General features: G+C 39.0%; 1 protein-coding gene and 1 long non-coding RNA gene across 22 annotated transcripts in view; one reads left to right on the plus strand and one right to left on the minus strand.

Annotated features, from left to right (window-relative positions):
* RAD51B (RAD51 paralog B) overlaps window positions 1-23,194 on the minus strand; it is a 716,334-nt gene that overhangs the window by 398,912 nt on the left and 294,228 nt on the right. The gene's annotated exons all lie outside the window — the stretch shown is intronic.
* On the plus strand, window positions 8,700-16,357 carry LOC130544815 (uncharacterized). The gene is made up of 2 exons (XR_008961437.1): window positions 8,700-9,093; window positions 13,916-16,357. It is a non-coding gene; the product is annotated as an uncharacterized LOC130544815 (long non-coding RNA).

The following is a 23,194-nucleotide window of genomic DNA, read 5'->3' on the forward strand; positions in this document are numbered from 1 at the left end:
ACTCCCTTTCTCATGTTGCCTTAATATCCCCTCTATGTCAATCCAAATCAGAATAAGGCAACATATCTTAAATGTCTTTGTGTCACAAGTCCTCAAAAAAATGGTCTTTGAATGATTAACATCCTCTGTATTCTTCCAGGCCTCACACAAGTCTCCCTTCTTCCATAGAGCCTTCCCCATTACATCTAATGGCCACAGTTACCCCTCCTTCCTGTTTACCACTGACACAAGAGATTGAAATATTTTCTCTCATTGACACGCAGGTGACAAGTACCTATGTCTCTTCCATTTGGCAGGTTGGAGAAACATGACATGGAAAGGTGATTTATTCACTAACGGTCTGGTTTTGAGTCTCAGAGTAGGTTTTAGAGCCTGTGCCCTAAGAGAAGCCACAAGAAGTGTGTTCCCTGGGAAATTTCTGTGATACTTGACTTGCCTCTGTTAGGCCCTACACGTCTGATGAAAGCATATTTTGATTGGGTTAGCTTAATATTAAAACCAGATGGTTTTAAAATTAATTATATGCACGAATACTTCAGGTTAATGACTTCTCTTTCCAAAAATATCACTAAGATTCAAGAAATGATCTTTTCATTATTTCCAGGTTGATATGTTTCCTAGAGCACTGCTAAAACATCTAACCAAGAAGGGCCTTTACAGAACTGCCTTAATAACAGACACAAATGATTTACACTTATAAGCTCAATAAAGGATATCTGAATAGAAACTTCTAAAGTACATGAAAGTACTGGAGAAGATTTTTTAATACGAAACCTCCTAATATGATGCATTTTAAAAACAGATTCATGAGGAATCAGAACAGCAATGGGGCTCCAATATTTCAGCAAAGCAGTCAGGACTACTTTGGACTCTGGGAATGAAACCGTAATACTACCACAGCCCCTGGGGCACCCAGCTGCTGCCTTCATACATTTTTAGAGAAAAATCTCTGTTTTATTTTACTGAGTTCCTTTAAGTAAAATTTTAAGCATGAATTAACTAAGTCATGGGCAAAGCCATCACTGAAGCTACCTTTGAGGTTCATGAAAGGACGGGGCTCTGAGGATTAAGTTAGAAAACACATTTGCAAAATTTTGTTCCTCAGCATTTTTTGGTCTCTTTGGGAATTCTCTGTAGTAGAGTTTTATGCACATTTTTTTACAATTTTAAAGGGAAACACTTTTAAAAAAAGCAATGACACTGCACTGTGCATTGCCCTCTCCAAGAAGGACAAGTTCCATCTTGTCAAAGGGAGTTCAGAAGGGGCAGCTAATATTGCTGTAGTAATCCCCAAATCAAAGCCTCCATGCGGATGGCCTGTGTTCTCAGGCTCCCTCATGCAGGACACTGAGATTGGTTTCAGGGACAAGGAAGGTGCCACAAAAGAAATGATTAAAAACAACCAGAGGACGATTACTCCTTTGTGACTCCTGCTTGAGAGCCTGAAATCTGAGCAGAATTCATCTCAGTTTCTCTAATGAATTCCTCTGCTGCTGTCATGCGGTTAATTCTCCACATTTTCTACTACTCTGATTATTAAAAAAAAAAGAAGTAAAAAGGAAAAGGAGCCAGCCAATATAAACATCAAAGGGTACTCCCACTTCTGTGGCCTTCAGATATTTTCCAGAGCTGGATTGTGGGGACAAAAGAGATTGGGAGGGGGGTGGTGGAAGGAGAGGCTTGATTTCTGTTTCCTCTGGGAGACACTGGGAAAATCGGCCCCACAACGCTGCCGTGCAAGTAGGTGGCATGTTTCATATCATTAGGCAGCAAAGGTTTTCTCAGTGAAGCTAGATGTTCCCTTGGCTTAGCCAGACAGACCTCAGCTGTTACGGGTGGCATGTGGAGGATGAGAGCGGGCTCTTCCTAAAGATGGTCTAGCTGCAGACACCCTCCACTGGGCCTCAGACCAAAACACTGAAGGGAGCTGGGGGATGAAGTGGAGGAGGGAGGCGGGAGGCAACTTGAGAAACTTAAAACCAGCATAACTTTTAATTTCCTGAACTTAAAGCAAATAACTGTTTGTGGTATTCACTGGAGTTTGAGTTTTTTTCTTTTGCCAAGCCTGTAGACTCTACCAATGTCAGTCTGAAGTTAACAAGAGGAGACTGAATGAGAATAAATGTAAAAACCTATTTCATGGATATAAGAAAATTCAGGATAGGAGAGTGACCAGGAAGAACAAGAGTTCACGTGGAAAAGATCTAGGGTTTTAGTTGACTGTGAACAGTGTATGAGCCAACAGCGTGACTTGGCTGCTAAAAAATCCAATGCAATTAATTTAAGGCCAGATTAGCAGAAGTATGCTGTTCAGAATAAGAGGGAAAATGGTCCCCCTATGCTCCACACTGGTCCAGACACAGCTGGAGTGCTGCCTCCATTCTGGGTGCCAAGTTTTAAAGAATACAGAGAAAAACTGGAGCATGTCAAGAGTGTCACAGGAAGAAAAAGGGGGTGGAAATCATGTCACATGAGGAGTAACTGGAGAAACTAGGATTGCTTCAACTGTGAAAAAAGAACTTCTTGGGTGGGTTAACTATCTGCAAATAGCTAGGGAGTCATTTTGTGGGACACAGAGCCAACGTAACCCCATACCTCCAAAGGGCAGACAAATGGGCAGAAAAACAACCCAAATTAACAAAACAATTTCTAACAATTCAAGGTGTTCCAAAATGAAATAGGCTGTTCTGTATCACAGTTACTTCTCCAGCATTGGGAAGTATTCAAAGCCTAAACCTGCCAGGGATGTTATGAATATTCTAGCATTAAGTGGAAGACTGGGCTCAATGGCTCATGAGATTCAGAACCTGAGAACTATGATGAGACAGAAATAACATTAAAAAATAAAAGGCACCTACCATTTGCTTAAATCCTTCTGTATATCAGTGGGAAATCTACTCAGTCATTCAACGATACCACTATGGCTCTTTCTGTTTGTATTAAGAGGAAACAAGAAAAGCCTTCCTCCTATAAGGTCTTAAACTAAAGAAAGCATTGTTTGTAGGAATACCAGCATTCTAACACCCTCTCTACTATGTCTATCAACCAATTTTGCCTTTTAGATATCTTAACATCAGAAACTCTAAATGCCAAAAAAGCTGAACTCTTGAGAGCAGGGTCTGTCTTATTTACCTTTGTACTCCCAGGACCAAGCACAGAGCTTGACACAAAGTAGGTGCTCACAAAGATTTGTTAACTGTGCTAGGACTGTGCTAGGTTCTGGGAATACAGCACTTCCCCCCTCTTGCTCCCGCTCCCCCTGCTTGTGCTCATGATCGCTCTGTCAAATAAATAAATAAAATTTAAAAAAAAGAGAAACACCTAGTTTTAAAATTATAATAAATACAAAGAATAAAAAGTAAAGAGAAGAATGAGGGGTTATAAGGAAAATCTAACTTTGTTAAGGGAGTGATCTTTACAGAGTCAAGAAGGAGAATGGGAGTTGGCCAGGTGAAGGCTGGAGGAAGGAAAACTATTCCATGGGGAAGAAAGAACCTGTCTAAAGGTGTTGAGAGGGGAAAAGAGTGAACAGGAAGCAGAGGTAGGACCATGCAAGACTTCACAGGCCAAGCTATCATTTCCAGGTTTAATCCTAAATGCAACTGGAAGCCAAAGAAATATTTTAAGCAGGCAAGTGATAGAAAACATCCCCCAACAGCTGCATTGAAAAAGAATGTAACAACCAACTAGTTCTGGCAGGGATATAGAGAAAAAGGAACCCTTGTGCACTATTGGTAGGAATGCACACTGTCACAGCCACCGCGGAAAACAGTAGGGAGGTTCCTCAAAAAATTAAAAACAGAATTACCATATGATCTAGTAATTCCATTACTGAATATTTACCCAAAAAAATACAAAAACACTAATTCAAAAAGATATATACACCCCTATGTTTACTGCAGCATTATTTACAATAGCCAAGATATGGAAGAAACTCAAGTGTTTATCAAGAGATGGAAGAAACTCAAATGTTTATCAATAGATGAATGAATAGATAAACTCAAGTGTTTATCAACAGATGAACAAAGAAGATGTTGCATACACACACACACACACACACACACACACAATGGAATATTACTCAGCCATAAAAAAATAATGAAACCTTGCCATTTGCAATAATGTTGGATGTATCCAGAGGGTATAATGCTAAGTGAAATAAGTCAGTCTGAGAAAGACAAATACCATATGATCAAACTCATACCTGGAATTTAAGAAATAAAACAAAGAAACAAACAAAGAGGCAAACAAACAAACAAACAAAACTCAGACTCTCAGCTACAGAGAACAAACTAGTGGTTGCCAGAGGGGAAGCTGTGGGAGTTGGAGGAGGATGGAGGAATTAGGGGAAGGGGATTAAAAGTACACTCATCATGATGAGCACTGAGTAAGATATAGAACTATTGAATCACTATATTATAAACCTGCAACTACTATAACACTGTATGTTAATTATATTGGAATGAATGAATAAATGGAAGGAAGGAAGGAAGGAAGGAAGGAAGGAAGGAAGGAAGGAAGGAAGGAAGAAGAAAGAAAGAGCGAGCCTAGAACAGTGTATTTCAATGCATTAGTGGGTCACAAAATGAATTTGATTCTGCCCAGGATGAAAAAAAAAAATAGAGTTCCTAAAAACATCAAACTGCATCCTACAAAGTAAAGGCAAGTATTACTTTATGAATCTTTTGTTTCAAATTTACTTAAACATACACAGTACACACACACATACGTATGTGTACTAGAGGTATCATGAATATATTTTTTATTGTGAGTCACAGTCAAAAAAGTTTGAAAGCCACTAATTAGAGGGAATCAAGAGTGAAAACTGGGAAACCAGTTAAGAGGTGAATGGAACAGTCAAGATGGTAAATATGTCGGGAGGTGGACAGATCCAACATATACCTGGAGACAGACATTTGAAAGAACTTGGTGAATATTTGCATTTCAAGGATGACTCAGGTTTCTGGTGCCCATTAACTAGAAAAATGAGTGAATGGGTGGGTGAGTGAACAAAGGAGTAAATGATGATGGCACAGTAAACCTACCTAATGTTATAATTTTCTTCACATTTAACTATAAAAAATCTATCCTATTTAAAACAGAAAAACTGATTTTTCCCTCCTTGGTTTCTACAGTCTTCTCATGAGCTTCTCAGGTAGGGCCCATGTCTTCTTCAACCTTATATCCCCAGGTCCCATCACAGGAACTGCTGTGTAGTACATGCTCGGTAATTATGTGCTGAATGGGCTAATGAATGGAGTAAAATCAAAGTGATAAAGTAGGGGCACCTGGGTGGCGCAGTCGGTTGGGTGTCTGATGCTTGGTTTTGGCTGAGGTCATGATCTCAGGGTTATAAGATGGAGCCCCGCATCACCTCCACACTCAGTCCAGAGTCTGCTTACGTTTCTCTTTCCCTCTCCCTCTGCTCCACCCCCCAGTCTCTCTCTTGAAAATAAATAAATAAATAAATAAATAAATAAATAAATAAATAGTGAAAAAGTAGGCAGTCTTAACAAGAAAACGAAATGTCCCATATCAAAAAAAAAAAAAAAAAAGAAAAGAAAAAGAAAATGTCCTGTATCTTTAAAGCAAGGAAGAGCAAATCAACTTGGGACAGATTTTTATTATAAATCTCCACTTATTAATTAAAAGTCACATTTTATAAAACCAAAGGAAAACTATCTTTAATTACAATCATGCTACAAAAGCACTCTCACTCCTTTATTGCAGAGTACTAATAAATCTTCAAAAGTTCTCTTCTACCATGCTGTCACATCTCATTCATACTCTGTGTTTACAGATTCACAAGAGACTCAAAAGTTCTAAATTAACAGTCTAAACATTACTCAGATTATTCTCACGTACTTAGTAGAGGGCAGGTATAATCCTCAGTTTAAAAAACAATAAATGAGTCATGGAGAATGTCCAAGAAATCTAAAGCCACCTAGCAGCAGAATCCACAGTAATCCAATCCTTGCCTTCTGGTTTAGTCAGCCCTGTGGCACTTTGGTGACACTCTACCTACCCCCATTCTTTGTTGATCCTGGTACCTATGAGCCACGGATTCAACTTCCACTCCCTCTGGGGCAGACACTGTGTCTTCTACTTTTACTGTACTGTCCACGATGCTCAGCAGTCCTGAACACACTAGACACTTAGTATTTCTTGACTGGACTGCCATTAAGAATAAAATGGAGATCTGCTGATTTAGAGGCCGTTGAACTCGACTGCTCCCTTCATCAAGCTGTGTTGGTCTTGCATGCAAGTTTTATCTCCAGCCGACCCAGTCTTCCATTACAAAATAGCAATTGCCTCTTTCCAAAATGAAAAACATTTTCCATTGTAAATTATACTTGCAGCTGTGATGTTGAAATGTTCCTCAAGCAAAGATTTTTATCTGTGCTGCAAATGGGAAAGTGTAGCTCATAAGCTTAATTCTTTAAACAAATCCAGTAACTCTGTTCTGTTGGTCCCAGACAGCCCTCTCAGCTTGTTTGTTTGTTTTCATGCCCCACGCTGTTCCCCCCCCCCCCCCGAGGTTCCTGGTAGTAAATTACCCAGGGCGTGTGATCACACTAAGACAGATTACTGCTGGTGTGAGGAGTACCATCTCTATGATTGCTTACAGCTAACATGCCATCCCCCACAAAAAGAACAGTGAAAGGATAGGTACAAGCAGAGAGGAAGCCGAGGTTAAGAACCTTGAAAGAGGTTTAAACAAACATGATCAGTCAGAAAAGCTCATTCCCCAGCACTCTTGACTAACTTGGTGAAAACAGACTGGAGGCAGATTACCTTTTCTCCTGGCCAACTGTCTCTCTTGAGTTTTAAGTATCAGAAAAGTGCTAATTATGTGTTATGTCACACATCTATCACTGAAAACTTGAGGTATTCATTTTGAAGACAGTACTGACTATTTTAAAGAGAATTTTGAGTTTGACCAAGTGTTTTACTATCAATCTCTGAGCTCTTGCTCACAGCAGTTCTGAGAAATCTAAATATCACTGTTCCCATATATTTCTGAGAAAACAACAGATGCATGCAACTTTGCACTGAGCCAATCATTCGGATGCTACTTAAAAATAGGGTCCTGGTTCTCGAAGTTTGCCTCTCAGAAAGGAGGAAAACGTGTACAGAAATCAATGAAAACACAAGGTGTAGTGAACTAAGTGCTCCAGTAATAGGTCAAAGAGAGTGGTACAAAGAGTGGCATTTAAGTCCAACTGGAAAGCAGTGGGCAGAATTTAATGATGGAAGGAACATTTGAGCCTTGCCTTGAGAGATGTCAAGTACACAGGAGATGAAAGAGGAATACCAACCTGAAATAAGAGCATAAGTCAAGTCACAGAGGTGTGTAAATGCAGGCTGTGTTCAGGGAACCATGTAAAACCTACGTGGCTAGAGCATAGGACTCGCAAGTGATCATCAAGTGAAGAGTAAAAGTTCACATGAGTGAAATCCACAAAAAAGCTATCAGCAAAAAGTAAAGGTGATTTTAAAGTCTGGAAACATTTTCAGTGCCTCAGAGAAAAGCATCTGTACCAGCTTTAGTGTTACAAATCCAATGTAGGATGAAACTGACAAATCAACAAATCTGAAAACATAACATACTACTATATTCTTAGATTTAAAAAATCCATTTGTATAAGCAATCGATTCCAAAATTCATTCATAAAATGATCCCATCCAAATTCCTGGATCTGACCCCCTCTTTCAACAAGGGTAACTCACAAGATGAATTTTCACAAAATAAGGTAAGGATATAAAGGTAAAAAAAAAAAAGAGAGAGAGAGAGAGAGAAAGAGAGAAACTGACATTTAAGGTTGCATCCATCAGGTTGGGAGACAGGAAAAGGAGCTGTCTGGTGAGATCTAGTCTATTTACATTAACATCAGTGGGAACATATGGTTAAAAACAGACATTCTGGATTCTGGATAGCAAAATCTGCTTTCAGAGAGACAATGTATAACATTTGGTGGCTGACATTTAAGAACTAATCCAGTTTGGGGCCAACTGAAAGAAATTGGGTGGAGAGCACTGGCCTACTGTTTCTATTAGCTGAAACTTAAAGATTACAGTTTGATCATTTCAATTTGGAATAGAAAACTCTGTTTTCAGAGAGGCCAATATACAAATTCAGTAACTTGTGCAAGTCAACATGGAGTCTTCTTCCTCTCACAATGAAAGGGGGAGAGCATCCAAAAGGAAGACTTCATGAAAGGCTCCTTTCAAACAGTGGCCCTTGCTGTGTCCTCTTAATTAAGGGCTCATAAATAAAAGGACACAACAGCTGCAACTTATGATTAACCATGGTATAGTATTTCAAACAGTGAATAACATTATAGTTATTGCAACTAACAAAACTCCTCACATTGGTTCAACACATGACCTTGGTTTTGTCTGGCCTGTAGGTGACCTGAATTGAAAAGAGATGTCTGGGTTGAAATTTAACTCGGTGTCTGAAAAGCTATGTCACATGGCTGGAAAGTCAGTAATGTTGCAATTTTGGGAACCCTTGCTCCTCTCAATGTGATTGGATGGTGTAAAGGTAAATCTGAGAAGAGCAGTGAAAAATAAAGCTAATTGGTCAGTCTAGGACAGCCCTTGAATAATGTCCAAACATTTGCAAACCGTCTGAGTAAACCACTCAGGTTATTCTTAAACGACTAAGGTAACTTTACTGCCTGCCATGGGCAAGTGCCCTTTAGATTAACGTGGTAAACAATTCTTGAGTGATTAATGACATACACTGTTTCTCTGCCCTCTAGTGAGGGCAGAACTCTCTTAAGGAGAGGAGGAACAGGCTTTACCTCTTGATTTATAGGCTAAGACCAAAGCAATCTGAGTTTTCTCTGAGTATAAGAATCTATCCCTGAGGAAGATATGGGCTCTCAAAAGAGAGAACACAGAAAACAACGAAGGAAGGGGCTTCCATTATCTCTTTGCTCCATTAACTATGCTATGAGAAGTTGCCAGTGTCTCTCCACTCTTATTTAATTAGATGGGTTCAGGACCTAATTCTAAGAACTCTTCTCCCCATGATCATAATAGATGAAAACTAAAGGAAGAACCTGAATTTTCTCATTTCAATTGGTAAGTAATCATATCACTTAGTACTTAGTTTCTTATAGAAACTCCAGTACCTTTTATTGGGTTGTCTTTAAGTGGCCTGATCATGTAATGGTTTTAAACTGTTACACAGAAACTCACGTTTCCATAAAAGCAATCTATGGTCTCTATAAAATCATGACCAAGGCACATATGATTACTATGTGTCTGTTTATCACTAGTTCACATCTAACACAATGTAACATTTAAGCAATCACATTTCTACTCCCAAACTCTGCCAACAAACGACTCAGTTCCACTAAAAATGAACAATAACATTTAACATAAATACATTCTTTTTGAATTTACAATAGTCCTTTGAAAAAGGATATTGTTTCTTTAAAAGGCCTGCAGTGATATAGCATTAACTAAAAGTAGTTAGACAATTAATATTGGGAACTAGGAAGATACATGTTTCCCAGGAAAGAGGCGTTTGCTTGGATCTTCCATTTCATTATAACTCACAAAATGCAAAATATTAACCACATGAAGAACTGAAAATTCATTGGTCACTATTTAAATCAATGGGATAAATTGCTAGCTTCTAGAGAGATTTTGATTATGAACAGGAGTGAGCACAGAATAGATCCTAAATGGACACTCATTAACTGGAGCCAATTAACCACGGGGAGTAAAAAATAATTTTTTAAGAACAGAGAGCTGAGATAAAATTTTAATCTGAACTTGTTATCTTGGTACCCCCCCGAGTAATTCTATCAACATCTATCAGTATCAACAATGATTATGTGAATAAATGAGCTGATTAATTAATGGAAGAAGGGCAGTTCACTAAGAATAGTAGAAAAAGCATGTCCATTTGGTGCTATTGTTCACCTATTTCTATATATACCTTTCAAAAAGGAGAGTTTAAAATCTGAATTAGTGCAAAGAAATGATATTTCAGCCTGGATTTTCTAGCACAGAGACTAGACCAGCCTCATTTTTAAATAGGGAAGTTTAATTTCCTTGGAGGGCCTAATGCAAATTAAAGGGATTGATTTCAGGATCATCTTTCAAGGAAGACTACTAAACCCTTTTGTTAAATCAAATTACTCTAAGTAAGTTTTCTGATATCTAGCTTAAAAAAATGCATCAATACCATTTCCTTTAATATGCCAGCAACTCTTAATGGGAGAAGTAATTTTGAAATTAAATGTCATTCCACTTCTTAAGCAATTTAAACCTAGATTTAGGAATTTAAGGGAAGGATTTGTTGCTTTTTTCTACCAGAAATAAATTGTAAGAAAAAGGCAGTTGGATTTTAACTATATCTCTTTTCTGTCTAAAACCTCAGGTCTTAAGATTTATAGTTTCTTTTTTTAAAGATTTATCATTTCTTTTTTTTTTTTTTTTAAAGATTTTATTTATTTATTTGACAGAGATAGAGACAGCCAGCGAGAGAGGGAACACAAGCAGGGGAGTGGGAGAGGAAGAAGCAGGCTCATAACGGAGTAGCCTGATGTGGGACTCGATCCCAGAACGCCGGGATCACGCCCTGAGCCGAAGGCAGGCGCTTAACCGCTGTGCCACCCAAGCGCCCCAAGATTTATCATTTCTAATAAAAACTTTATCAAATGGGTAGAAAAATGGATGAAGTTTGTTTTTATTCATGGATCCATAATTGCCACTGAGGAAATCAATAATAATTTAGGCTATATCTCTTTTGAGGCTGATAGCAAAGAAGTGAACAAGTATTACTTGGTGTAACGGTCCTACAAAAAATACCTTTTAATGTCCCTTTCCCATAAAGAAATCGACACTAGATGGATTGAGGAAATTATAGTGGTCACTCATTCATTTAAGCACTACTAAGTATCTCTGGAGCTATAAGAATGAATAAAATATGGTTCCTAAACTCTGAAGGCTCACAGTCCAGGTACAAATCCAGACATGACAAATTCATCAACTGTATATTTAAGGTTTGTGTACTTTATTGTCTGTAAATTATGCCACAATAAAAAAAAATTAAAAGGGTGAAGACACATTAAGGTAAGTTATACTCTAGCATCAGAATCACCATAATAGAAGTAGAGAAGAGGACAAAGGAGTCCGTTTCCCTGTCCAGGAGGTCTAGCAAAGCCTGACCAAGAAGCTTCACCTAGCAAAGAGCATCCTAGCAGAGGGTAAGTCAATGCAAAAACACAAAGGTAAGAAACAGCAGAATGATTTTTAAATAGGAGAGTGACTAGATCAGATTTTGTTTCTAAGTGGATAACTCATTTCTTTTTTCCAGAGCAAATCAGTATCACATCTCAACTCAACCAGTTTTCACAAGCTCATTGCCAGAAATAATGCCAAGGTGGGAAAATTTCTTTCCTGAAATCATTAATTCAAGATTCACACTATAAATAAAATAATCACAGGTAATGGGCTGGCCAATATGAAAGTAGAGCCAGGGCCAAACCTAAAAGTTCTTGCTTAAAAGGAAATAACAACCACCACCACCCTTCAGCTCTCTTCCTTGTAACTCTGTATTTACCATCCAAATCAAGGTGTAAGGGGTTCTGAAGGAATATAAGAAAAGAAACCTGGTATCAAAAACCCTCCTGTAAAATTTGTCTAAGATGTAACATGAGAAAATTGTGCAAAACAGCATATGACATAGAAACGCATTTTTGTTAAGGAAATGAATAGTAAATACACTCATAAATGCATTGAAAAAGTTTGAAGAAATACCAAAAACCTGCTATCAGCAGTTAAGTCTAAGATTATGGAAGACTTTTCCTTTTTCTCCATAATATTTTTCTTAAAGGTCTGAATTTTGTAAGTATATATTACTTTTATAGACAGAAAAACACATGAAAGATCAATTTAATTTAAATAAAACCTTTCAGTGGTGGCCTATAATCACACAGGTTGCGGGAAGCCAGACAAGTGAACTAAGAGCTTCCATGTGAGATTCACCACTAACAAGCAAGTTCATCACACTTCTATGTGGTCAACATGATATGCCAACAGGAGAGCTTTCCGATTAGCAGGCAATGCTCATCTATCTGCTTCCTACTCTCTCTCCCTAATTTACTCAAGAACATGGTGTAATTCCTTGCTAAGATAATTTTTCCCCTGTGGACTTTAAAATGATGATTTGAATGCTGATTAATTTATGGTCAGTCTATACCAGCCACAAATAATCTTCAGTTTTGTCCTTGTGAGAACAAATGTGCATTTGGGGCCTGTGGAATTTCTTCTTCTTGGAGAAGCAACAAACCCAAATGGTAAATTCAAGAGATGCAAGATTTCTGCACGTATTCCTACACAGAAACACTGAATTTTTAAGGCTAAATCTAACCTGCTGGCAATAACTTGCCAGCATTACCTTATATAGTTATTTTTCATTTTCCAAAGTACACTCTTAACACATTATTTTATGTGATTCTCATAATAACTCTGTAAGGCAACTGGGGCTGGAAATCATCTCCATCTTTTTTGTTCTCCATGAGTTTTAAATCTTAAGAGATACTGGGCTTGGGAGGGGAAGTAAATACAAAAGGAACATATCCCCAGTGCATATAATTTTGAGGGAAAAATAAAAACAGGGGTGCCTGGGTAGCTCAGCCGTTAAGCGTCTGCCTTTGGCTCAGGTCGTGATCCCAGGGTCCTGGGATCGAGCCCCGCACCGGGCTCCCTGCTCGGCAGGAAGCCTGATTCTCCCTCTCACACTCCCCTTGCTTGTGTTCCCTCTCTCGCCGTCTCTCTCTGTCAAATAAATAAATAAAATCTTTAAAATAAATAAATACATACATACAGTAAAAAAAAAAAAACCCAAGAGGCGCCTGGGTGGCACAGCGGTTAAGCGTCTGCCTTCGGCTCAGGGCGTGATCCCAGCGTTCTGGGATCGAGCCCCACATCAGGCTCCTCCGCTATGAGCCTGCTTCTTCCTCTCCCACTCCCCCTGCTTGTGTTCCCTCTCTCGCTGGCTGTCTCTATCTCTGTCAAATAAATAAATAAAATCTTTAAAAAAAAAAAAACCCAAACAACACCAAACCAAACCAAAAATCATTAATAATCTCACACCAGACATAACATTATTATTTGATTGTATAGGTTTCCCAATATCTCTTCTCTGTATTCCATTAAGCGCAATAGAAGATGAGAAAATTTTCACATGGCTAGTGAGAGTCAAAGCCAGGGCTAACACCCATGAACACTATCCATCATACCAGGAAGTTCCTTCTTACAACCTGTTCCTCTTTCAAAATGTCCAAGCATTATAAAGAAGAAAGCTTAGAAACACAGATTTTGACATATTCATGTTTTGTTTTGATGTACTAAGTAAACTTACCAATGGTCTTTAGACATTAATACCTCTAGTATAAAAACAATTGCCAAACTCAGTGATCTCTAAAATGCTCTTTAACTCTGAAGTAACTCTAATCTTCTCTGAATGAAAAATGGCCAGAAAACAGGGTCAAGAATCTGAGTCAAAAGGATATCAGATGTGGGCAAATTAAGTAAATCAAAATCTCATAAAAAAAAAAAAAAGTTAGCCAAACTAGAATCAAAATCACAAATCAATATGTCATACATTGGAACAAGGGTCAATCAAGGAAAGAAAAGAAATGAAAGTCTGGAAGAATGAGGCTGAACCAACAAATACATTTGTCAGAGATTGCTGGTTGAACATAAAACCTATTTCCTCTTTTTCTTAGACACACAGCTACATCACATTTCCTAGTTGTCCTTACAGTTCAGTACGGCCATATATGTCCTAGCTGACAGAATATTGGTGAAAATGATCTGAGAATACTTCCAGATTTGGCCCCTAAAAACCTCTCAATTTGTAATCCTTCATGCTTTCCTCTTACAGGGTGACTCTGGAAGTCATCTGCTGAATATGGTAGAGCCACAAGATAGAAGGAACCACACGATGGAAAACAATCCTGCTTGAAGAAGAGCCTCCCATGAATCAAGAACATCTAGTTAAACTTGATGCGAGCAAGATAAAAATATGTATTTATTATATCATTGAGATTTGGGGGTTTATGTATTACAACAACTAGTGTTACAGAGTCCCTGGCAGGTGATCCGTAAGCCAGGCCATATGGGCAAGGCCAGACAGACTCTGACATAGTCATGGATTGCCTATCTTCCTCAGCCTAGGGCCATACCTGCTGACCAGGCTTTGATAGAGAAATTCAGCATGCTGATTTACTTCTGTCAGTGAACTCCTATTCTGAACCATACATAAGCTAAGAAAATCAAATGACACATGGAATCATACATGTGTTATAGGCAAATCATGAAAAGATTCAACAAAATCCAAATGTCCACTCAAGTTTTGAGAAGACTTTGATAATGTTTTACAGAGAAAAAAACACAAAACAAATTAGAGCAAATAGATTTTCCAAATCAGAAATGCAAAAGGGAGGGAGGGAGGGAGGAGCTTATGAATTAAACATTTGTGTCATCCCCCCAAATTAATATGTTGAGACGCTAATCCGCAACATAATGATATTCTAAGATGGGGCCTTTGCAAGGAGGGTCATGAGGGTGGAGCCCTCATAATTCAACTAGTGCCCTTATAGGAAGAGACACAAAAGAGCTCTCTTCTTTCTCTGCTCTTAGCCATGTGAGGATACAATGAGAAGGTGGTTAAGATAGAGAGAAAGTCAATGCTATCCCGATTAAAATACCGAGGACATTTTTCAAAGAACTGGAAGAAATAGCCCTTAAATTTGTATGGAAACAGAAAAGGCCCCGAATCGCCAAGGAACTGTTGAAAAGGAAAAACAAAGCTGGGGGCATCACAATGCCGGATTTCAAGCTGTACTACAAAGCTGTGATCACAAAGACAGTATGGTACTGACACAAAAACAGACACATAGACCAATGGAACAGAATAGAGAGCCCAGAAATGGACCCTCGGCTCTTTGGGCAACTAGTATTTGATAAAGCAGGAAAAAACATCCGGTGGGAAAAAGACAGTCTCTTCAATAAATGGTGCTGGGAAAATTGGACAGCTACATGCAAAAGAATGAAACTTGACCACTCTCTCACACCATACACAAAAATAAACTCCAAATGGATGAAAGACCTCAATGTGAGACAGGAATCCATCAAAATTCTAGAGGAGAACATAGGCAGCAACCTCTACGACATCGGCCAAAGCAACCTTTTTCATGACACATCCCCAAAGGCAAAAGAAACAAAAGATAAAATGAATTTATGGGACTTCATCAAGATTAAAAGTTTCTGCACAGCCAAGGAAACAGTCAGAAAAACTAAGAGGCAGCCCACGGAATGGGAGAATATATTTGCAAATGACACTACAGATAAAGGACTGGTATCCAAGATCTACAAAGAACTTCTCAAACTCAATACACGAGAAACAAACAAATCAAAAAATGGGCAGAAGATATGAACAGACACTTTTCCAATGAAGACATACAAATGGCTAACAGACACATGAAAAAATGTTCAAAATCATTAGCCATCAAGGAAATTCAAATCAAAACCACACTGAGATACCACCTTACGCCAGTTAGAATGGCAAAAATAGACAAGGCAAGAAACAACAATTATTGGAGAGGATGTGGAGAAAGGGGATCCCTCCTACATTGTTGGTGGGAATGCAAGTTGGTACAGCCACTCTGGAAAACAGTGTGGAGGTCCCTTAAAAAGTTAAAAATTGAGCTACCCTATGATCCAGCCATTGCACTACTGGGTGTTTACCCCAAAGATACAGACGTAGTGAAGAGAAGGGCCATATGCACCCCAATGTTCATAGCAGCAATGTCCACAATAGCTAAATCGTGGAAGGAGCCGAGATGGCCTTCAACAGATGACTGGATTAAGAAGTTGTGGTCCATATATACAATGGAATATTACTCAGCTATCCGAAAGAACGAGTTCTCAACATTTGCTACAACATGGACGGCACTGGAGGAGATAATGCTAAGTGAAATAAGTCAAGCAGAGAAAGACAACTATCATATGATTTCTCTCATCTATGGAACATAAGAACTAGGATGATCGGTAGGGGAAGAAAGGGATAAAGAAAGGGGGGGTAATCAGAAGGGGGAATGAAACATGAGAGACTATGGACTATGAGAAACAAACTGAGGGCCTCAGAGGGGAGGGGGGTGGGGGAATGGGATAGACCGGTGATGGGTAGTAAGGAGGGCATGTATTGCATGGTGCACTGGGTGTTACACACAACTAATGAGTCATCGAGCCTTACATCGGAAACCGGGGATGTACTGTATGGTGACTAACATAATATAATAAAAAATCATTAAAAAACAAAAAAGATAGAGAGAAAGTAAAACTAATATTTATTCAAAGTCTATAGCCTAGAAGCTTTCACATACACATTCTTAGTTAATCCTCACAACAAATTGGTGTGATAGTTATTACTACCTTCATTTTTTCAAAAGAGAAAACTGAGGGTCATAGCAATTAAGTAATCAATCTAAGGTTACACATCTGGAAAGTGGTGGGGCAAACATTAAGCCCTAGTTTGTCTTCCTGCAAAGCTCACGTTCTTTTCACTATAGCCTTGTTATCTTGATATTTGCACACATTTCAAAAGATTTGCAAAAGTTATCTTGACCCTAACAGATTTCTTGGATGGCCCCAAAGGTGACTGCCCTATGTCTCACCTCTCTAGGTATAGTCACAGAGTCAATGTCCCTTAACTCTCTAAGAAACAAAGAGACAAATGCTTCAAAATTTTTCCTGGGAGGTGACTTCTTAGAACATGCTTTGGGAAGGTGCCTTAGAACTCATCTCTGCAGTGGATGTTTGTTCCAGCTTCTGGTATGTGATGAGAAGATTAACATCTCTGGCTCTCTTTCACTATATGAACACCATGAGCACACGTATGCGTGTGCGCGCGCGCGCGCACACACACACACACACACACACACACACACTTTAACTGGCTGCATTTCAGGTCACCTGGCCTTCAACTGAGGTCACCCATAATCAGAAATTGGTATATATCAAGAGGATATATGAAAAAGAATCTAAATTGAAGGGGATATCATTTACAGAACTCACATATTCCCTGTTCAAGCAAATTCTGCTGCCCTCAACTCTGCAAACACGTTTGTCTATATTATATTAAATCATTACATTGGAGATAAAGTTAAAACCAACATGCTGATCTGAACTAGTGGGCAACAGACTGAAATGCTTACAGCAGTCAAAATTGGAAAAAAGTAAATCACAGACTTACCCCGTACACCTCATAGCTGTTAATTTAGTTTTGGAAAAATCTCTCTTAAAGCAGAACTTTTAAATGGAAGCCACAAGATGGCCTGAATAATGGCAGTGGTAAGGGAGGCCGATATCCCTTGGAAGCATAGGGACCACACAATAGACATGAGGGCTTCTCAAGTACCTTTTTGCTTCACCCACTATATCATCATGGCAAAATACCTCATAATGCTCTAGGGTTTGAAAATCTTAATCTATAATGCACACATAATTATATTCTTTAGAATGGTATTGGATCTAAATTAAAAAAATAAATGTACTGTTTAAAGCCAACTATACTTATTAGCCATGTAAGAGTGGAGAACAGGATGCCTGACTTTTACTCAGTTTTTCCAGTGACTCACTGTGTAATTCTGAGGACACAGCGCTTTGATCTTTAGTTCTTTAGCCTATAACCAGAGAGTTTTAAATTGTGCCCCCCCCCAGTCTTTTTTGGAGGGCACCCTCTCTAGCTTCTTTGCCCTCAGATGAAAGGATCTATAGACGTGGAAAATTGTCGTTTGGTGATTTCCTATATCCCCCTTTCTAGTATTTCAGCCATTCTCCTTTTACATCTGAGGGACACTGCGGAGAAATCACTACTGTGCACAATCGAAGCCACAGGCTTAAAATTTCACTGTTGGAGGGGCAGGCTGAGAAGGAACAAGTCTAGCTTTAACACCACAAATATCTCCAATTACCAAATGTGGGCAGAAAGAATACAAAAAACAAGGAAAGACAGAAAGACCCTTGGTATTTTTCAAAGCTTCCCTTTTGGGATGTAAGTTCTTTTTTGAGGCTTCCAAGGCAGAAAGCCTGGGTAGCCTGCACACCTGGAGTGCATTAGTGGGCCCTGGACTCAAGGTGAAACAGGCTGAATTTCATCTAGATGCTTCCCACAATCCATTCTCATAAAAGCTCACAGTAATTTACCAGCTTAGGAACACGGCATGTATTCATGGAACGTTGAACCCTGGGATTACCTTCCAGAGTCACTGGATAAATCCCACTGCTCATCTATGTAAACACACTTTCATCTTGATTACCTTTAGTTCAAGGAGAGTTTCATTTTGTTTGCTGTGGCACAGGGTCAAGACCAAAACCCACCCTCAAATCACTTTCATAGCTCTTTCAAAGAGCACCCAAATGTTGATGTAAATAATGAGTGAGTTTTCGCATTATGCTACGTATTCATCTAAATACAAAGCACCAATGCCTCTACTGTTTGTTTCCCTTTCCTCACCCACCTCAGGTAGGTGATGCCAGCTTGTCTTTCCAGTTCCCCATTTGAGTGCCTCCAACCTGTACCGAGAGGCAGTTGTGCTGTAGTCACCAGGCAGGCTCCAACCTTGCCATGGTAGCCAGTATGGCTGCTCCCACCCAGAAAAAACCTTTGTCTTCACCCCACCTCTTTTCTGTACCTCTTCAGGTATAACTCAGAATAGGGCCCACCCAGCCACTATGATGACTGTATTCCATGCATCTGCTCCCTAAGGTGCCTCTCCCCCCTAAGGTGCCTCTCCCTACACCCGCTTACTTAGGGAAGAAGTGAAGCAAGGCCGCGGGCTCTGGAGCCAGACATTCTGATCTGGCACTCTGGCTCTGCGATTTATTACCCATATGACCTTGGACAGGTTACTGAGCCTCCCTTTGCCTCAGGTTCCTTATTTGTAAAACAGGGATAATGATGGTAGATACCTCATACAAAAAGTTGCTGTAAAGATTAAATATATGATCTTAGAATAGTGTCTGAAATGTTGTAGAGCACTCAACAGCTTGATGACAAGCACACTGATACCTTCAATATCAAGGTCAAGTACTTTCTTCAAAAAGATTACTTCTCTAGCTGGCCCTCTCTCACAGTACAACTCCCTCGTGCTGTAGGATAAACAACTTTGGGCCAAATACTACACAAGAGCAAAATAAAGATGAATGAGATGGAGCTCTCAAAACATGCTGTACTCCATCAAACTAAATGCTCTAAAAATGTAGGCTATGGCTTTGAATCTACCCAAAGTTGGGGTGTTTTAAGGTGACAGGTGGTGAAACTTCTCTCCTTGACTGTTAGGATGACTACTTGAGTTAGGCAATGCTCTTGCCTACCAATGTTCCTCAGGACTGAGAAATTGTTGTTGCCATAAACCAAACTCTTGTCACAGAGTGCCAGGTAGGAAGAAAGAATAGAATAGAATAGAATAGAATAGAATAGAATAGAATAGAATAGAATAGAATAGAATAGAAAAGCACAACCCACCCTCAACATACGCACATATGTGTACCTTCTATCATTAGTACAAGAACCAGTTGTCTTGAAATACTTGATGACACGAATTGGCTGGAGTCCTGGTGCTTGCGGCTCCCAAGCCATTTGCATCTCCAGCATCATGTTAGGCATGATAATTCTACAGTGCGAAGGACGTAGTTATCTGTTTACTAGCACAGACTGACTAGTAGTCTAACACAAGAGCTCTGTGGCAGCATTACTCCTAACAGATACAATAATAATGTAGCATAATATTTTTCAAGATGTACATCTTTCTGAATTATGTTATTACTAGAGATGTTCCTTGAAAAGAAATATTCCATATGCCATATAGATAGTATCAATTTCTATGTGTACTACAACATAAGAAAGATTGTAAAGCATTGCTCTAGACTACTATCAGAAAGAAACTTACTGTTCAATAAGCTCCAAAGATTTACTGAGAAACCAATAAGTATAAATCATGTGATACTATGCCTTTAATAATCTGTACTTTGATTTCTTATCTGTAGGTCAGCAATAAATACATTTGTCTCAGAGGATTGACCGGAGGGCAATAATGGCCATAAGTGCTTTGAACTTTTTAGGTAAATAAAAAAAATTAAATATTTATTTTTAATTTGCTGTATGAAATGTATCTTATCCCCAGACAGATTCTTACCAAAAAAGAAAAGAAAGCAGAGCCTCATCTTAAAAACAAAGCCTGAAATCCAGGGCTTATATGTGAAGAATATCTACCACATTCTAGTGTAACAAGGAAATCACATACCACTAAACAGTAATTTAACTGTAGAAGGAATGCTAACACCTACTAGCACCAGCTCCTTTATCTTCAAAGGAAAAATATTAATGAAGGAAGAAGGGGTTTTAGAGTACTTTGCAGAAAGGTGGCATTGATCTCACCTGTCTCTGTGTCAAAATGCCAATATAGAAACATACTCCCACACTCCCACATCTACAACCAAGCATTTGGCATTCTCTGTGATTCAGACCACAGCAATACTTTTATCTCTACATCTCCTTCACAGTGTTTCTTATTTCACCTTCTTCAACACAACCAAATACTTTGCTCTAGTTCTGACCTCAAAGAATCCTGTCTAGAGTCTGCCTTAAAAAGTGAGCCAAAATGATTTTTTTTGACAACCCAAACATCCTCAGTGACCAGACATACAAAATAGGGACAATGAAATGGAGGTGCTAATGGGGGGGGGTGGATTTTTGTGGTGCTTTACTGAGAACTCCCTCTTCTCTTGACTGTACATTCTGCCAATTTCCAATATGCTAGCTATGGGCCAGAACTAGGAAGAAGTTACAACACTCCAAACACAGCCTGAAAACTCCTTTGTTGACTTAAAGGAATAAGATAAAATCAAAAGGCCTGACCTTCAAACTTTTAACAAGGATTTGGAAAGGAATGGGATTGAACAGGCCCAATTACTTGGATGATGGATCTCTTAATCCACTCTCCACTGCCAACTCCTCATGTGTGGTTACAGTCAGAGTTAAGCCCATTTCTTCTTTCGTAGACGGCCTTTCTGCTACGGCTTCAGAAAAAGTATTTCAACTAATTGGATCACCAGGAAACAATTTCATATAGAATTTTGATAAATGGGTCCAAAAGTTTAAAAAGCTACTAATCAATGAATTCATTCCAGGTCTTTGTTCTGCAAAGAGATATGGGTTTCAGTTGATACTTGTTATTGTCAAAACAGCCTCAGGGCAGGGAAGGAGGGTGAGAAAGGAAGAAGACCCCGAAGACTGCAAAGTAAAGAAGGCAGCATAGCCACCAGCTCCATGTTAGAAAAAGAACATTATGAATGAAAGCACTTGCTGCGATGACCTGCTGTTCTACCTGCTTGGGTGAGCTACCTCCTCTCCAGTAATGCCAAGGTCAGGTACACTGAGCTGTTAAAAACACCCAGGTAGGAAAATACTTTCCAGCAAGGTGACTTTCTTTAAAGTGTGCTCAGCACCTGGTCATCTGTTCATCTCAATAGTGGCTCAGTGATCAATAGACAAGACAGAGTAAAAGGCGAGTCAAAGGTCAGAATGTCTGAACCTCTTGGCTGGAGAGTTAAATTCTTTTAACCCTTGGAAGACTTTCTTAAAGCCAATTTATTTATATACGTTGCCAGAGCTTCAGCAGACTTTTTTTTTAAACTTAATTGCTTTTTATATCCATTTCTTCATGCCTTTCTCTTCCTCCTTCTCCCTTTCCCACTCACTTCTCTTCCTTCCCCTCCTTTCTTCTCTCTCTCTCTCAAGTCAATTTAGAATTGCTTGGAGAAGCTCCAATGATAATACCAAAATGAAAAAATATATATATATTTTCCCCTTATGAATGGAATTGAGTTCTATCCTAGTGAGAGAAAAGATAACCATAGATGATTGTTTGTTTTTAAAGGAAAGTCTATTGCGAAAACCTAGTTAAACTTGAAAAATGGATTTTGGTAGCTGGAAATCAGTAAATCATGTGTAACTAGATCACTCGAGCACTGGCCAGCAACAAGGATCATTCTAACACAAAAACAATATACCCCACAGGTGCCTTGATATGCCTGTGCCCACACACATGCAGGGACAGCTGCAGGTAGGCTGGGACTCTTTCTGGCACCCAGGAAAAGGTGGTACTTCTGAAAGTTCCCAGGAGAAACATCACTGTGTCTGTTTGTGTACAGAACCGCATGCTGTTTGCCCTTGGGTGTAGATGTGGCAATGTACACAACTGGTACTATTCTGGAGTCTAGAAGAAAAACCTTTCACAGAAACAAGTCTTAATCCTCAATATTATCTTTCTTGGCTTATTCTGGGAGTTATACTCTGGGCAAAAACCTCCTTTGCTCATTTTGTGACATGCCTCATTTGCAGATGGCACACTTGATGACAATATTATGAACAAAGTGATTTAGAACAGATCTCTAGTAAAAAACAGAACTCAATCTTGGCATAGTGCAGTTGATTAATATGCCCTGGGCCCACGAAATACATACACTTGCTGCTAATTGAAACAATCCAGAAGCCTTCTCTGGGAGTTACCTGGGTGATATTGTTCCATTACTCTACCCTCTTTTGGCACTGCTATAACGATTTTAAGATTGGTTACCATTTCATTCCCAGAATCAGGATATTCATGGTCCAAAGTTTACCTTTTTGCATTTAAAATGAACATGCTCAGAAGTCTTTAATATGAAATATTAACACTAGAAATTCATGTAATGTTCATCCTCTCGGAGACCAATGGGCTTTACTAATGCTATTTTATTTTACTTTCTAATGTTTATCCTACCCCTGAGCGATAGACATCATGAGCCTCATTTCCTTCATGGAGAAATCATCCAAGGACAATTGAGCTGCCTGAGGTGAAGTCAGTGGTGAAGCTCAGAAGTGAAATCTGAAATTCCTGAGTCACTATTGCAGCACTAGATTTTATTATCTTATTTTAGACATGACGAAGGACTTGAGAGCTAACTCTTTGAGAACGGCATATTAAGAATACAGGCTTTGGAATTATTTGGACCTGACATTGAATCCCAGTTCCACTCTTGACTGTTGTGGATCCTGAATAAGTGACTTAACCTCTTGTGCCTCACTTTCCATTCATCCGTGCAAAGGCCCAGAAAAGAA

This window comes from Ursus arctos, unplaced genomic scaffold, assembly GCF_023065955.2.
Source record: "Ursus arctos isolate Adak ecotype North America unplaced genomic scaffold, UrsArc2.0 scaffold_25, whole genome shotgun sequence".
Lineage (NCBI taxonomy): Eukaryota > Metazoa > Chordata > Mammalia > Carnivora > Ursidae > Ursus > Ursus arctos.